The 18,744-nt window shown below is 36.6% G+C and overlaps 1 protein-coding gene and 1 long non-coding RNA gene across 2 annotated transcripts in view; one reads left to right on the top strand and one right to left on the bottom strand.

Moving 5' to 3' along the window:
- LOC139420869 (uncharacterized) overlaps positions 1-18,744 on the bottom strand; it is a 247,742-nt gene that overhangs the window by 56,985 nt on the left and 172,013 nt on the right. The gene's annotated exons all lie outside the window — the stretch shown is intronic.
- LOC139420821 (phospholipid-transporting ATPase ID-like) overlaps positions 2,099-18,744 on the top strand; it is a 151,904-nt gene continuing 135,258 nt past the window's right edge. Inside the window, exon 1 of the mRNA XM_071171142.1 lies at positions 2,099-2,187. The gene's annotated coding sequence lies outside the window, so the exon portion shown is untranslated. The remainder of the gene's footprint in view (positions 2,188-18,744) is intronic.

The raw sequence follows: 18,744 nt of genomic DNA, 5'->3' as shown, positions 1-18,744 counted from the left end.
AGCTGTTATAAGAGAAGGCTGCCCATCTGGAGGAGAAAGTCCTCCTCTGTCCTTCTCTTCTCTCTCTCTCTCTCTCTCTCTCTCTCTCTCTCTCTCTCTCTCTCTCTCTCTCTCTCTCTCTCTCTCCTCTCTCTCTCTCTCTATCTCTATCTATCTATCTATCTATCTATCTATCTATCTATCTATCTATGTGTTCTCTCTTTCTCCTAAACTTGTCCCTCCCCTTCGTCCTTCTACATTGCTTCTGTCCTTCTCAACATATCCCTAGATTTTCCCCTCCTGATTCCTGCTTTAGTAGCCTATTGATTGTAATTTGATGATTTTTATTTATTTATTTTTATTTCACCTTTATTTAACCAGGTAGGAAAGTTGAGAACAAGTTCTCATTTACAATTGCGACCTGGCCAAGATAAAGCAAAGCAGTTCGACACATACAACGACACAGAGTTACACATGGAGTAAAACAAACATACAGTCAATAATACAGTATAAACAAGTCTATATACGATGTGAGCAAATGAGGTGAGATAAGGGAGGTAAAGGCAAAAAGGCCATGGTGGCAAAGTAAATACAATATAGCAAGTAAAACACTGGAATGGTAGATTTGCAATGGGAGAATGTGCAAAGTAGAAATAAAAATAATGGGGTGCAAAGGAGCAAAATAAATAAATAAATTAAATACAGTAGGGAAAGAGGTAGTTGTTTGGGCTAAATTATAGGTGGGCTATGTACAGGTGCAGTAATCTGTGAGCTGCTCTGACAGTTGGTGCTTAAAGCTAGTGAGGGAGATAAGTGTTTCCAGTTTCAGAGATTTTTGTAGTTCGTTCCAGTCATTGGCAGCAGAGAACTGTAAGGAGAGGCGGCCAAAGAAAGAATTGGTTTTGGGGGTGACTAGAGAGATATACCTGCTGGAGCGTGTGCTACAGGTGGGAGATGCAATGGTGACCAGCGAGCTGAGAGAAGGGGGGACTTTACCTAGCAGGGTCTTGTAGATGACATGGAGCCAGTGGGTTTGGCGACGAGTATGAAGCGAGGGCCAGCCAACGAGAGCGTACAGGTCGCAATGGTGGGTAGTATATGGGGCTTTGGTGACAAAACGGATTGCACTGTGATAGACTGCATCCGATTTGTTGAGTAGGGTATTGGAGGCTATTTTGTAAATGACATCGCCAAAGTCGAGGATTGGTAGGATGGTCAGTTTTACAAGGGTATGTTTGGCAGCATGAGTGAAGAATGCTTTGTTGCGAAATAGGAAGCCAATACTAGATTTAACTTTGGATTGGAGATGTTTGATATGGGTCTGGAAGGAGAGTTTACAGTCTAACCAGACACCTAAGTATTTGTAGTTGTCCAAGTATTCTAAGTCAGAGCCGTCCAGAGTAGTGATGTTGGACAGGCGGGTAGGTGCAGGTAGCGATCGGTTGAAGAGCATGCATTTAGTTTTACTTGTATTTAAGAGCAATTGGAGGCCACGGAAGGAGAGTTGTATGATGAAGAAAGGTGTGTGTGTTTGAGGAATATGGTTGTATGAGAGTGCTTATTTGTACAGTTTTGGCCATTGCAGTCAAACGTTATAGTGTATGTGTTGAGATAGAAAAAAATCGCTGCGGCTTTGGTGCTGATGTTTCGCCCCAAAATATAGGCTGTTGCTGTTACCAACCAGCAACAGCAGGGGGCGCTATGAGATAAATAATATAAAGCACATGGCTGAAAGGCTGTTGTTCAATAATAACCTTCAAATGCAATATTGAGGCGGGAGGTTTTGTGAAATTATGGTGACAAAAAAGGGACACTCAAAAGTTCCCCAAACTGTAATAATTAGATGTCGAGATTTTTGGATAATTAAAATAAAAATAAAATCTCTCCCTGAGATGACAAAGAGGATAGTCTGTTTCCTCATGAGATGAAATTATAAAAATTGCTTGAATATGCGTAGGAGGGTGGTCGAAGTAAGCATCGCCCCTCCTTCCTGTTTCTCTCCCTGGTTGGAGAAAGAAAAACTATTTCACCTCGCCAGCATGTCTGTGTATCAGCACGGCGCATCCACAGTGCCTGCCTGTATCCTCTACCTCGGTGGCCTTACTAACCAGGGCAGGCGTGTCATCAACACTCAAACAGCAGCATGAACCCAGCGAGAGGGCTTGGATGTTGCTGACAGAAATGTGCACATAGCGTGGACTTGAAAAGGTAGGTTCCATAGCCAGACAGTCGACAAATGTAGGCTAGCCAGCTAAACAATTGAATGTCAGGTTCTTTGTTTATTTCGCAGAGATTCTGATTGAGCTAGTTTAGCTAGCCATTAACAATGCATTATAATTGTTGCCTGCACTTCAAATGTTCTTACCACACCTGTGTATAAACTTTGACCTGTTTAGGCCCTACTGTTGTTCGATAACTTGTGAATAATTATGGGTACCTTTGTTGAGTTATTGTGCTTCACACTGACTGCAAGTATAACCCTCTTCCTGAATAAACTTTGCATATACTATGCTATAAGGGCTATAGTAACTAGCTAGTCAGATTTATTACCCCCGTTACTATTTTTTGCTATTGATACTGTTAACTACTTGAACTAATAACTATGTTATTACATGCTAATAATGTCACGTTATGTATCTAATTTGGTTATTTAGGCAGTGTTTTTTATATATATTGGGTCAATAGGTGATTCATGGTAATGCAGGGATTAGTTGCTTTAATATCCTCAAATTCTTATACGTCAGTCTCCAGTGAGAGTTGAGCGGAATTCTGAGCAGCAGCCAAGAAAGGTGATTCGATATTCAGCATGTCCCTGGTGTTACGCACTCCCCTATCTGCCCTCCTACCTGCCTGCCTCGTACCGGCCCTGCACCCCTATCTGCCCTCCTACCTGCCTGCCTCGTACTGGCCCTGCACCCCTATCTGCCCTCCTACCTGCCTGCCTCGTACTGGTCCTGCTCCCATATCTGCCCTCCTACCTGCCTGCCTCGTACTGGTCCTGCTCCCCTATCTGCCCTCCTACCTGCCTGCCTCGTACTGGCCCTGCTCCCCTATCTGCCCTCCTACCTGCCTGCCTCGTACTGGTCCTGCTCCCCTATCTGCCCTCCTACCTGCCTGCCTCGTACTGGTCCTGCTCCCCTATCTGCCCTCCTACCTGCCTGCCTCGTACTGGCCCTGCTCCCCTATCTGCCCTCCTACCTGCCTGCCTCGTACTGGTCCTGCTCCCCTATCTGCCCTCCTACCTGCCTGCCTCGTACTGGTCCTGCTCCCCTATCTGCCCTCCTACCTGCCTGCCTCGTACTGGCCCTGCTCCCCTATCTGCCCTCCTACCTGCCTGCCTTGTACTGGCCCTGCTCCCCTATCTGCCCTCCTACCTGCCTGCCTCGTACTGGCCCTGCTCCCCTGCATCCCTACCTGCCCTTCTACTTCCATTCCTTCTTGCCCTCCTCCCTGCCTGACTCATTCCAGCCCTGCCTGCCTCATTCCGGCCCTACCTGCCCGCCATAAGGGCACTGCAGTCCACAGGGTTATTTATACAAGGAGCCTGAAGGAGAGTGGGAAAGGGAGGGAGGGGAGGTAGTTTCTTTTAATTTCATATTGTTTAATCTGGCACTCAGCCCAAACCATTCGCTTGTCCTATTTTGATCTTTAAATATACAGTGGGAGAAAAAGGAGGAAGGTTATGAGTGGAGAGAAGAGAGCAGAAAGAGACAGGGGATTGGTGAAAGAGAGGTAGGTATGGAGGGAATTGGTGAGATGAACGGAGAGGTATAGGAGATGGGAGAGAGAGAGAACAGAATGTACACAGTGAGAGAGATAGAGACTGGTGTATGTATCTGAAAGCTGATCTGTCCCACTCAAGAGAGCAGTTCTTTCTGTGGACTATTGATTTAGGGCCGACCACCATCTCCCTCAGTCTACCAGTTCTGGAACCCTAGACGTTGTCTGTAGATACAGACCTAGGATCAGTTTACCATCCCCTAATCCTAACCCCAACCATAGGCATCAAAATACAAAAATCATTTCATCCACCCTTTGTTTTCTTACAGTATCAGTACAGATGAAGGAAATGAGATGAGGAGACCACTTAATAACAGTATTAAAGCTTTGACACAAAACAGTTCCAAACAACAGTTCTAAACAACAGTACTAAACAACAGTTCTAAACAACAGTACTAAACAACAGTACTAAACAACAGTTCTAAACAACAGTACTAAACAACAGTACTAAACAACAGTTCCAAACAACAGTTCCAAACAACAGTTCTAAACAACAGTTCTAAACAGTTCTAAACAACAGTTCTAAACAACAGTACTAAACAACAGTTCTAAACAACAGTACTAAACAACAGTACTAAACAACAGTTCTAAACAACAGTTCTAAACAACAGTACTAAACAACAGTTCCAAACAACAGTTCCAAACAACAGTTCTAAACAACAGTACTAAACAACAGTTCTAAACAACAGTTCTAAACAACAGTACTAAACAACAGTTCCAAACAACAGTTCCAAACAACAGTTCTAAACAACAGTACTAAACAACAGTACTAAACAACAGTTCTAAACAACAGTTCTAAACAACAGAACTAAACAACAGTTCCAAACAACAGTTCCAAACAACAGTTCTAAACAACCGTTCTAAACAACAGTTCTAAACAGTACTAAACAACAGTACTAAACAACAGTTCCAAACAACAGTTCCAAACAACAGTTCTAAACAACCGTTCTAAACAACAGTTCTAAACAGTACTAAACAACAGTTCTAAACAACAGTACTAAACAACAGTACTAAACAACAGTACTAAACAACAGTTCTAAACAACAGTACTAAACAACAGTTCTAAACAACAGTACTAAACAACAGTTCTAAACAACAGTTCTAAACAACAGTACTAAACAACAGTTCTAAACAACAGTTCTAAACAACAGTTCTAAACAACAGTACTAAACAACAGTTCTAAACAACAGTACTAAACAACAGTTCTAAACAACAGTACTAAACAACAGTTCTAAACAACAGTACTAAACAACAGTTCTAAACAACAGTTCTAAACAACAGTACTAAACAACAGTTCTAAACAACAGTACTAAACAACAGTTCCAAACAACAGTTCTAAACAACAGTTCTAAACAACAGTTCTAAACAACAGTTCTAAACAGTACTAAACAACAGTTCTAAACAACAGTACTAAACAACAGTACTAAACAACAGTTCTAAACAACAGTACTAAACAACAGTACTAAACAACAGTACTAAACAACAGTTCTAAACAACAGTTCTAAACAGTTCTAAACAACAGTTCTAAACAACAGTACTAAACAACAGTTCTAAACAACAGTACTAAACAACAGTTCTAAACAACAGTTCTAAACAACAGTACTAAACAACAGTTCCAAACAACAGTTCTAAACAACAGTTCTAAACAACAGTTCTAAACAGTACTAAACAACAGTTCTAAACAACAGTACTAAACAACAGTACTAAACAACAGTTCTAAACAACAGTACTAAACAACAGTACTAAACAACAGTACTAAACAACAGTACTAAACAACAGTTCTAAACAACAGTACTAAACAACAGTTCTAAACAACAGTTCCCTACAACAGTACTAAACAACAGTACTAAACAACAGTTCTAAACAACAGTTCTAAACAACAGTACTAAACAACAGTTCTAAACAACAGTACTAAACAACAGTACTAAACAACAGTACTAAACAACAGTACTAAACAACAGTTCTAAACAACAGTTCTAAACAACAGTACTAAACAACAGTACTAAACAGTACTAAACAACAGTACTAAACAACAGTACTAAACAACAGTTCTAAACAACAGTACTAAACAACAGTACTAAACAACAGTTCTAAACAACAGTACTAAACAACAGTACTAAACAACAGTTCCAAACAGTACTAAACAACAGTTCTAAACAGTACTAAACAACAGTACTAAACAACAGTTCCAAACAGTACTAAACAACAGTTCTAAACAGTACTAAACAACAGTACTAAACAACAGTACTAAACAGCAGTTCTAAACAACAGTACTAAACAACAGTACTAAACAACAGTTCCAAACAGTACTAAACAACAGTTCTAAACAGTACTAAACAACAGTACTAAACAACAGTTCTAAACAACAGTTCTAAACAACAGTACTAAACAACAGTACTAAACAACAGTACTAAACAACAGTTCTAAACAGTACTAAACAACAGTCCCAAACAAAAGTTCTAAACAACAGTACTAAACAACAGTTCTAAACAGTTCTAAACAACAGTTCTAAACAGTTCTAAACAACAGTTCTAAACAGCAGTACTAAACAACAGTACTAAACAACAGTACTAAACAACAGTTCTAAACAACAGTTCTAAACAACAGTACTAAACAACAGTACTAAACAATAGTTCTAAACAACAGTACTAAACAACAGTTCTAAACAACAGTTCTAAACAACAGTACTAAACAACAGTACTAAACAACAGTACTAAACAACAGTTCTAAACAACAGTTCCCTACAACAGTACTAAACAACAGTTCTAAACAACAGTTCCCTACAACAGTACTAAACAACAGTACTAAAAAACTGTTCCCTACAACAGTACTAAACAACAGTACTAAACAACAGTTCTAAACAACAGTACTAAACAACAGTTCTAAACAACAGTACTAAACAACAGTTCTAAACAACAGTACTAAACAACAGTACTAAACAACAGTTCTAAACAACAGTACTAAACAACAGTACTAAACAACAGTTCCAAACAACAGTTCTAAACAACAGTACTAAACAACAGTACTAAACAACAGTTCTAAACAACAGTACTAAACAACAGTTCCCTACAACAGTTCTAAACAACAGTACTAAAGAACAGTTCTAAACAACAGTACTAAACAACAGTACTAAACAACAGTACTAAACAACAGTTCTAAACAACAGTACTAAACAACAGTACTAAACAACAGTTCTAAACAACAGTACTAAACAACAGTACTAAACAACAGTACTAAACAACAGTTCTAAACAACAGTTCTAAACAACAGTACTAAACAACAGTACTAAACAACAGTACTAAACAACAGTTCCCTACACCAGTTCTAAACAACAGTACTAAACAACAGTTCTAAACAACAGTACTAAACAACAGTACTAAACAACAGTACTAAACAACAGTTCCCTACAACAGTTCTAAACAACAGTTCTAAACAACAGTACTAAACAACAGTACTAAACAACAGTACTAAACAACAGTTCTAAACAACAGTACTAAACAACAGTTCTAAACAACAGTTCCCTACAACAGTTCTAAACAACAGTACTAAACAACAGTACTAAACAACAGTACTAAACAACAGTTCTAAACAACAGTTCTAAACAACAGTACTAAACAACAGTTCTAAACAACAGTTCCCTACAACAGTTCTAAACAACAGTACTAAACAACAGTTCTAAACAACAGTACTAAACAACAGTACTAAACAACAGTTCTAAACAACAGTTCTAAACAACAGTACTAAACAACAGTTCTAAACAACAGTACTAAACAACAGTTCTAAACAACAGTTCTAAACAACAGTTCTAAACAACAGTACTAAACAACAGTTCTAAACAACAGTACTAAACAACAGTTCTAAACAACAGTACTAAACAACAGTACTAAACAACAGTTCCCTACAACAGTACTAAACAACAGTACTAAACAACAGTTCTAAACAACAGTACTAAACAACAGTTCTAAACAACAGTTCCCTACAACAGTACTAAACAACAGTACTAAACAACAGTTCTAAACAACAGTTCTAAACAACAGTACTAAACAACAGTTCTAAACAACAGTACTAAACAACAGTTCTAAACAACAGTACTAAACAACAGTTCTAAACAACAGTACTAAACAACAGTTCTAAACAACAGTACTAAACAACAGTTCTAAACAACAGTACTAAACAACAGTACTAAACAACAGTTCCCTACAACAGTACTAAACAACAGTACTAAACAACAGTTCTAAACAACAGTACTAAACAACAGTTCTAAACAACAGTTCCCTACAACAGTACTAAACAACAGTACTAAACAACAGTTCTAAACAGTACTAAACAACAGTACTAAACAACAGTTCTAAACAACAGTACTAAACAACAGTTCTAAACAACAGTACTAAACAACAGTACTAAACAACAGTTCCCTACAACAGTACTAAACAACAGTACTAAACAACAGTTCTAAACAACAGTACTAAACAACAGTTCTAAACAACAGTTCCCTACAACAGTACTAAACAACAGTACTAAACAACAGTTCTAAACAACAGTTCTAAACAACAGTACTAAACAACAGTTCTAAACAACAGTTCTAAACAACAGTTCTAAACAACAGTTCTAAACAACAGTACTAAACAACAGTACTAAACAACAGTACTAAACAACAGTACTAAACAACAGTACTAAACAACAGTACTAAACAACAGTTCTAAACAACAGTACTAAACAACAGTACTAAACAACAGTACTAAACAACAGTACTAAACAACAGTTCTAAACAGTACTAAACAACAGTACTAAACAACAGTTCTAAACAACAGTACTAAACAACAGTTCTAAACAACAGTACTAAACAACAGTACTAAACAACAGTTCCCTACAACAGTACTAAACAACAGTTCTAAACAGTACTAAACAACAGTACTAAACAACAGTTTTAAACAACAGTACTAAACAACAGTTCTAAACAGTACTAAACAACAGTACTAAACAACAGTTCTAAACAGTACTAAACAACAGTACTAAACAACAGTTCTAAACAACAGTACTAAACAACAGTTCTAAACAACAGTACTAAACAACAGTACTAAACAACAGTTCCCTACAACAGTACTAAACAACAGTACTAAACAACAGTTCTAAACAACAGTACTAAACAACAGTTCTAAACAACAGTTCCCTACAACAGTACTAAACAACAGTACTAAACAACAGTACTAAACAACAGTACTAAACAACAGTTCTAAACAACAGTACTAAACAACAGTACTTAACAACAGTACTAAACAACAGTACTAAACAACAGTACTAAATAACAGTACTAAACAACAGTACTAAACAACAGTTCTAAACAACAGTACTAAACAACAGTACTAAACAACAGTACTAAACAACAGTACTAAACAACAGTACTAAACAACAGTTCTAAACAACAGTACTAAACAACAGTACTAAACAACAGTTCTAAACAACAGTACTAAACAACAGTACTAAACAACAGTTCTAAACAACAGTACTAAACAACAGTTCCAAACAACAGTTCCCTACAACAGTACTAAACAACAGTACTAAACAACAGTTCCCTACAACAGTACTAAACAACAGTTCTAAACAACAGTTCTAAACAACAGTTCTAAACAACAGTTCCCTACAACAGTACTAAACAACAGTACTAAACAACAGTTCTAAACAACAGTACTAAACAACAGTACTAAACAACAGTACTAAACAACAGTACTAAACAACAGTTCTAAACAACAGTACTAAACAACAGTTCTAAACAACAGTACTAAACAACAGTACTAAACAACAGTTCCCTACAACAGTACTAAACAACAGTACTAAACAACAGTTCTAAACAACAGTACTAAACAACAGTTCTAAACAACAGTTCCCTACAACAGTACTAAACAACAGTACTAAACAACAGTACTAAACAACAGTACTAAACAACAGTTCTAAACAACAGTACTAAACAACAGTACTTAACAACAGTACTAAACAACAGTACTAAACAACAGTACTAAATAACAGTACTAAACAACAGTACTAAACAACAGTTCTAAACAACAGTACTAAACAACAGTACTAAACAACAGTACTAAACAACAGTACTAAACAACAGTACTAAACAACAGTTCTAAACAACAGTACTAAACAACAGTACTAAACAACAGTTCTAAACAACAGTACTAAACAACAGTACTAAACAACAGTTCTAAACAACAGTACTAAACAACAGTTCCAAACAACAGTTCCCTACAACAGTACTAAACAACAGTACTAAACAACAGTTCCCTACAACAGTACTAAACAACAGTTCTAAACAACAGTTCTAAACAACAGTTCTAAACAACAGTTCCCTACAACAGTACTAAACAACAGTACTAAACAACAGTTCTAAACAACAGTACTAAACAACAGTACTAAACAACAGTACTAAACAACAGTACTAAACAACAGTTCTAAACAACAGTACTAAACAACAGTACTAAACAACAGTTCTAAACAACAGTTCTAAACAACAGTACTAAACAACAGTACTAAACAACAGTACTAAACAACAGTACTAAACAACAGTTCCCTACAACAGTACTAAACAACAGTACTAAACAACAGTTCCCTACAACAGTACTAAACAACAGTACTAAACAACAGTTCCCTACAACAGTACTAAACAACAGTTCTAAACAACAGTTCTAAACAACAGTTCCCTACAACAGTACTAAACAACAGTACTAAACAACAGTTCTAAACAACAGTACTAAACAACAGTACTAAACAACAGTACTAAACAACAGTACTAAACAACAGTTCTAAACAACAGTACTAAACAACAGTACTAAACAACAGTTCTAAACAACAGTTCTAAACAACAGTACTAAACAACAGTACTAAACAACAGTACTAAACAACAGTACTAAACAACAGTTCCCTACAACAGTACTAAACAACAGTACTAAACAACAGTTCCAAACAACAGTTCCCTACAACAGTACTAAACAACAGTACTAAACAACAGTTCCCTACAACAGTACTAAACAACAGTACTAAACAACAGTACTAAACAACAGTTCCCTACAACAGTACTAAACAACAGTACTAAACAACAGTTCTAAACAACAGTACTAAACAACAGTTCTAAACAACAGTTCCCTACAACAGTACTAAACAACAGTACTAAACAACAGTTCTAAACAGTACTAAACAACAGTACTAAACAACAGTTCTAAACAACAGTACTAAACAACAGTTCTAAACAACAGTACTAAACAACAGTACTAAACAACAGTTCCCTACAACAGTACTAAACAACAGTACTAAACAACAGTTCTAAACAACAGTACTAAACAACAGTTCTAAACAACAGTTCCCTACAACAGTACTAAACAACAGTACTAAACAACAGTTCTAAACAACAGTTCTAAACAACAGTACTAAACAACAGTTCTAAACAACAGTACTAAACAACAGTTCTAAACAACAGTTCTAAACAACAGTTCTAAACAACAGTACTAAACAACAGTACTAAACAACAGTACTAAACAACAGTACTAAACAACAGTACTAAACAACAGTTCTAAACAACAGTACTAAACAACAGTACTAAACAACAGTACTAAACAACAGTACTAAACAACAGTTCTAAACAGTACTAAACAACAGTACTAAACAACAGTTCCCTACAACAGTACTAAACAACAGTACTAAACAACAGTTCCAAACAACAGTTCCCTACAACAGTACTAAACAACAGTACTAAACAACAGTTCCCTACAACAGTACTAAACAACAGTACTAAACAACAGTACTAAACAACAGTTCCCTACAACAGTACTAAACAACAGTACTAAACAACAGTTCTAAACAACAGTACTAAACAACAGTTCTAAACAACAGTTCCCTACAACAGTACTAAACAACAGTACTAAACAACAGTTCTAAACAGTACTAAACAACAGTACTAAACAACAGTTCTAAACAACAGTACTAAACAACAGTTCTAAACAACAGTACTAAACAACAGTACTAAACAACAGTTCCCTACAACAGTACTAAACAACAGTACTAAACAACAGTTCTAAACAACAGTACTAAACAACAGTTCTAAACAACAGTTCCCTACAACAGTACTAAACAACAGTACTAAACAACAGTTCTAAACAACAGTTCTAAACAACAGTACTAAACAACAGTTCTAAACAACAGTACTAAACAACAGTTCTAAACAACAGTTCTAAACAACAGTTCTAAACAACAGTACTAAACAACAGTACTAAACAACAGTACTAAACAACAGTACTAAACAACAGTACTAAACAACAGTTCTAAACAACAGTACTAAACAACAGTACTAAACAACAGTACTAAACAACAGTACTAAACAACAGTTCTAAACAGTACTAAACAACAGTACTAAACAACAGTTCTAAACAACAGTACTAAACAACAGTTCTAAACAACAGTACTAAACAACAGTACTAAACAACAGTTCCCTACAACAGTACTAAACAACAGTTCTAAACAGTACTAAACAACAGTACTAAACAACAGTTCTAAACAACAGTACTAAACAACAGTTCTAAACAGTACTAAACAACAGTACTAAACAACAGTTCTAAACAGTACTAAACAACAGTACTAAACAACAGTTCTAAACAACAGTACTAAACAACAGTTCTAAACAACAGTACTAAACAACAGTACTAAACAACAGTTCCCTACAACAGTACTAAACAACAGTACTAAACAACAGTTCTAAACAACAGTACTAAACAACAGTTCTAAACAACAGTTCCCTACAACAGTACTAAACAACAGTACTAAACAACAGTACTAAACAACAGTACTAAACAACAGTACTAAACAACAGTTCTAAACAACAGTACTAAACAACAGTACTTAACAACAGTACTAAACAACAGTACTAAACAACAGTACTAAACAACAGTACTAAACAACAGTTCTAAACAACAGTACTAAACAACAGTACTAAACAACAGTACTAAACAACAGTACTAAACAACAGTACTAAACAACAGTTCTAAACAACAGTACTAAACAACAGTACTAAACAACAGTTCTAAACAACAGTACTAAACAACAGTACTAAACAACAGTTCTAAACAACAGTACTAAACAACAGTACTAAACAACAGTACTAAACAACAGTTCTAAACAACAGTACTAAACAACAGTACTAAACAACAGTTCCCTACAACAGTACTAAACAACAGTACTAAACAACAGTTCCAAACAACAGTTCCCTACAACAGTACTAAACAACAGTACTAAACAACAGTTCCCTACAACAGTACTAAACAACAGTTCTAAACAACAGTTCTAAACAACAGTTCTAAACAACAGTTCCCTACAACAGTACTAAACAACAGTACTAAACAACAGTTCTAAACAACAGTACTAAACAACAGTACTAAACAACAGTACTAAACAACAGTACTAAACAACAGTTCTAAACAACAGTACTAAACAACAGTACTAAACAACAGTTCTAAACAACAGTTCTAAACAACAGTACTAAACAACAGTACTAAACAACAGTACTAAACAACAGTACTAAACAACAGTTCCCTACAACAGTACTAAACAACAGTACTAAACAACAGTTCCAAACAACAGTTCCCTACAACAGTACTAAACAACAGTACTAAACAACAGTTCCCTACAACAGTACTAAACAACAGTTCTAAACAACAGTTCTAAACAACAGTTCCCTACAACAGTACTAAACAACAGTACTAAACAACAGTTCTAAACAACAGTACTAAACAACAGTACTAAACAACAGTACTAAACAACAGTACTAAACAACAGTTCTAAACAACAGTACTAAACAACAGTACTAAACAACAGTTCTAAACAACAGTTCTAAACAACAGTACTAAACAACAGTACTAAACAACAGTACTAAACAACAGTACTAAACAACAGTTCCCTACAACAGTACTAAACAACAGTACTAAACAACAGTTCCAAACAACAGTTCCCTACAACAGTACTAAACAACAGTTCTAAACAACAGTTCTAAACAACAGTTCTAAACAACAGTTCCCTACAACAGTACTAAACAACAGTACTAAACAACAGTTCTAAACAACAGTACTAAACAACAGTACTAAACAACAGTACTAAACAACAGTACTAAACAACAGTACTAAACAACAGTACTAAACAACAGTACTAAACAACAGTACTAAACAACAGTACTAAACAACAGTACTAAACAACAGTTCTAAACAACAGTACTAAACAACAGTACTAAACAACAGTTCTAAACAACAGTACTAAACAACAGTACTAAACAACAGTACTAAACAACAGTACTAAACAACAGTTCTAAACAACAGTACTAAACAACAGTACTAAACAACAGTTCCCTACAACAGTACTAAACAACAGTACTAAACAACAGTTCCAAACAACAGTTCCCTACAACAGTACTAAACAACAGTACTAAACAACAGTTCCCTACAACAGTACTAAACAACAGTTCTAAACAACAGTTCTAAACAACAGTTCTAAACAACAGTTCCCTACAACAGTACTAAACAACAGTACTAAACAACAGTTCTAAACAACAGTACTAAACAACAGTACTAAACAACAGTACTAAACAACAGTACTAAACAACAGTTCTAAACAACAGTACTAAACAACAGTACTAAACAACAGTTCTAAACAACAGTTCTAAACAACAGTACTAAACAACAGTACTAAACAACAGTACTAAACAACAGTTCCCTACAACAGTACTAAACAACAGTACTAAACAACAGTTCCAAACAACAGTTCCCTACAACAGTACTAAACAACAGTACTAAACAACAGTTCCCTACAACAGTACTAAACAACAGTACTAAACAACAGTTCCCTACAACAGTACTAAACAACAGTTCTAAACAACAGTTCTAAACAACAGTTCTAAACAACAGTTCCCTACAACAGTACTAAACAACAGTACTAAACAACAGTTATAAACAACAGTACTAAACAACAGTACTAAACAACAGTACTAAACAACAGTACTAAACAACAGTTCTAAACAACAGTACTAAACAACAGTACTAAACAACAGTTCTAAACAACAGTACTAAACAACAGTACTAAACAACAGTTCTAAACAACAGTACTAAACAACAGTTCTAAACAACAGTACTAAACAACAGTACTAAACAACAGTTCTAAACAACAGTACTAAACAACAGTACTAAACAACAGTACTAAACAACAGTACTAAACAACAGTTCTAAACAACAGTTCTAAACAACAGTACTAAACAACAGTTCTAAACAACAGTACTAAACAACAGTACTAAACAACAGTACTAAACAACAGTTCCCTACAACAGTACTAAACAACAGTACTAAACAACAGTTCCAAACAACAGTTCCCTACAACAGTACTAAACAACAGTACTAAACAACAGTTCCCTACAACAGTACTAAACAACAGTTCTAAACAACAGTTCTAAACAACAGTTCTAAACAACAGTTCCCTACAACAGTACTAAACAACAGTACTAAACAACAGTTCTAAACAACAGTACTAAACAACAGTACTAAACAACAGTACTAAACAACAGTACTAAACAACAGTTCTAAACAACAGTACTAAACAACAGTACTAAACAACAGTTCTAAACAACAGTTCTAAACAACAGTACTAAACAACAGTACTAAACAACAGTACTAAACAACAGTACTAAACAACAGTTCCCTACAACAGTACTAAACAACAGTACTAAACAACAGTTCCAAACAACAGTTCCCTACAACAGTACTAAACAACAGTACTAAACAACAGTTCCCTACAACAGTACTAAACAACAGTACTAAACAACAGTTCCCTACAACAGTACTAAACAACAGTTCTAAACAACAGTTCTAAACAACAGTTCTAAACAACAGTTCCCTACAACAGTACTAAACAACAGTACTAAACAACAGTTCTAAACAACAGTACTAAACAACAGTACTAAACAACAGTACTAAACAACAGTACTAAACAACAGTTCTAAACAACAGTACTAAACAACAGTACTAAACAACAGTTCTAAACAACAGTACTAAACAACAGTACTAAACAACAGTTCTAAACAACAGTACTAAACAACAGTTCTAAACAACAGTACTAAACGACAGTACTAAACAACAGTTCTAAACAACAGTACTAAACAACAGTACTAAACAACAGTACTAAACAACAGTACTAAACAACAGTTCTAAACAACAGTTCTAAACAACAGTACTAAACAACAGTTCTAAACAACAGTACTAAACAACAGTACTAAACAACAGTACTAAACAACAGTTCCCTACAACAGTACTAAACAACAGTACTAAACAACAGTTCCAAACAACAGTTCCCTACAACAGTACTAAACAACAGTACTAAACAACAGTTCCCTACAACAGTACTAAACAACAGTTCTAAACAACAGTTCTAAACAACAGTTCTAAACAACAGTTCCCTACAACAGTACTAAACAACAGTACTAAACAACAGTTCTAAACAACAGTACTAAACAACAGTACTAAACAACAGTACTAAACAACAGTACTAAACAACAGTTCTAAACAACAGTACTAAACAACAGTACTAAACAACAGTACTAAACAACAGTACTAAACAACAGTTCTAAACAACAGTACTAAACAACAGTACTAAACAACAGTACTAAACAACAGTTCTAAACAACAGTACGAAACAACAGTACTAAACAACAGTTCTAAACAACAGTACTAAACAACAGTTCTAAACAACAGTACTAAACAACAGTACTAAACAACAGTTCTAAACAACAGTACTAAACAACAGTACTAAACAACAGTACTAAACAACAGTACTAAACAACAGTTCTAAACAACAGTTCTAAACAACAGTACTAAACAACAGTACTAAACAACAGTACTAAACAACAGTACTAAACAACAGTACTAAACAACAGTACTAAACAACAGTTCCAAACAACAGTTCCCTACAACAGTACTAAACAACAGTACTAAACAACAGTTCCCTACAACAGTACTAAACAACAGTTCTAAACAACAGTTCTAAACAACAGTTCTAAACAACAGTTCCCTACAACAGTACTAAACAACAGTACTAAACAACAGTTCTAAACAACAGTACTAAACAACAGTACTAAACAACAGTACTAAACAACAGTACTAAACAACAGTTCTAAACAACAGTACTAAACAACAGTACTAAACAACAGTACTAAACAACAGTTCTAAACAACAGTACTAAACAACAGTACTAAACAACAGTTCCCTACAACAGTTCCCTACAACAGTACTAAACAACAGTACTAAACCACAGTTCTAAACAACAGTTCTAAACAACAGTACTAAACAACAGTACTAAACAACAGTACTAAACAACAGTACTAAACAACAGTACTAAACAACAGTTCCCTACAACAGTACTAAACAACAGTACTAAACAACAGTTCCAAACAACAGTTCCCTACAACAGTACTAAACAACAGTACTAAACAACAGTTCCCTACAACAGTACTAAACAACAGTTCTAAACAACAGTTCTAAACAACAGTACTAAACAACAGTACTAAACAACAGTTCTAAACAACAGTACTAAACAACAGTACTAAACAACAGTACTAAACAACAGTTCTAAACAACAGTACTAAACAACAGTACTAAACAACAGTACTAAACAACAGTTCCCTACAACAGTACTAAACAACAGTACTAAACAACAGTTCCAAACAACAGTTCCCTACAACAGTACTAAACAACAGTACTAAACAACAGTACTAAACAACAGTACTAAACAACAGTACTAAACAACAGTTCCCTACAACAGTACTAAACAACAGTACTAAACAACAGTTCCAAACAACAGTTCCCTACAACAGTACTAAACAACAGTACTAAACAACAGTTCCCTACAACAGTACTAAACAACAGTTCCCTACAACAGTACTAAACAACAGTTCCCTACAACAGTTCTAAACAACAACAATGTCGGAGGATAGTGACCTCACACTGGCTGGCTGGCTGACTGGCTGACTGACTGGCTGGCTGACTGGCTGACTGACTGGCTGGCTCTGGCTGGCTGACTGGCTGGCTCTGGCTGACTGGCTCTGGCTGGCTGGCTCTGGCTGACTGTCTGTCTAGCTGACTGGTTGGCTCTGACTGACTCGCTTGCTCTGGCTGACTAGGTGGCTGACTGGCTGGCTCTGGCTGGCTGGCTGACTGGCTGGCTCTAGCTGGCTGGCTGGCTGACTGACTGGCTGGCTCTGGCTGACTGGCTGGCTCTGGTTGGCTGGCTGGCTAGCTGACTGGCTGGCTGAATGGCTGGCTGGCTGACTGACTGGCTGGCTCTGGCTGGCTCTGGCTGACTGGCTGGCTCTGGTTGGCTGACTGGCTGGCTAGCTGACTGGCTGGCTGAATGGCTGGCTGGCTGACTGGCTGGCTCTGGCTGGCTGGCTGGCTGGCTGACTGGCGCTGGCTGGCTGGCTGGCTGGCTGACTGGCTCTGGCTGACTGGCTCTGGCTGGCTGGCTGACTGGCTCTGGCTTGCTGGCTGACTGACTGGCTGACTGGCTCTGGCTTGCTGGCTGACTGGCTGGCTGACTGGCTCTGGCTTGCTGGCTGACTGACTGGCTGGCTGGCTGACTGGCTCTGGCTGACTGGCTCTGGCTCTCCCTAATGTTTTACCTTACTGACACTTCTTTACCCTTCATCACAATTTAGCCCATTACTTAGAAAATTATCAGTTTATCTGAACTCAACCTCACAAGCAACATCATTTTTACCTTGAGCCTTAGACTTACTACTGTAGCTACTATCAATGTTCTGTTGGATTTGTGTTCTGGTGTATCATACGGGGCGGCAGGGTATCCTAGTGGTTAGAGCGTTGGACTAGTAACCGGGCTGACAAGGTACAAATATGTCGTTCTGCCCCTGAACAGGCAGTTAAACCCACTGTTCCTAGGCCGTCATTG

The sequence above is a fragment of the Oncorhynchus clarkii genome, chromosome 2, assembly GCF_045791955.1.
Source record: "Oncorhynchus clarkii lewisi isolate Uvic-CL-2024 chromosome 2, UVic_Ocla_1.0, whole genome shotgun sequence".
NCBI lineage: Eukaryota > Metazoa > Chordata > Actinopteri > Salmoniformes > Salmonidae > Oncorhynchus > Oncorhynchus clarkii.
Note: the sequence above shows the minus strand (reverse complement) of the source record. Positions and strands in the feature narration are given on the sequence as shown.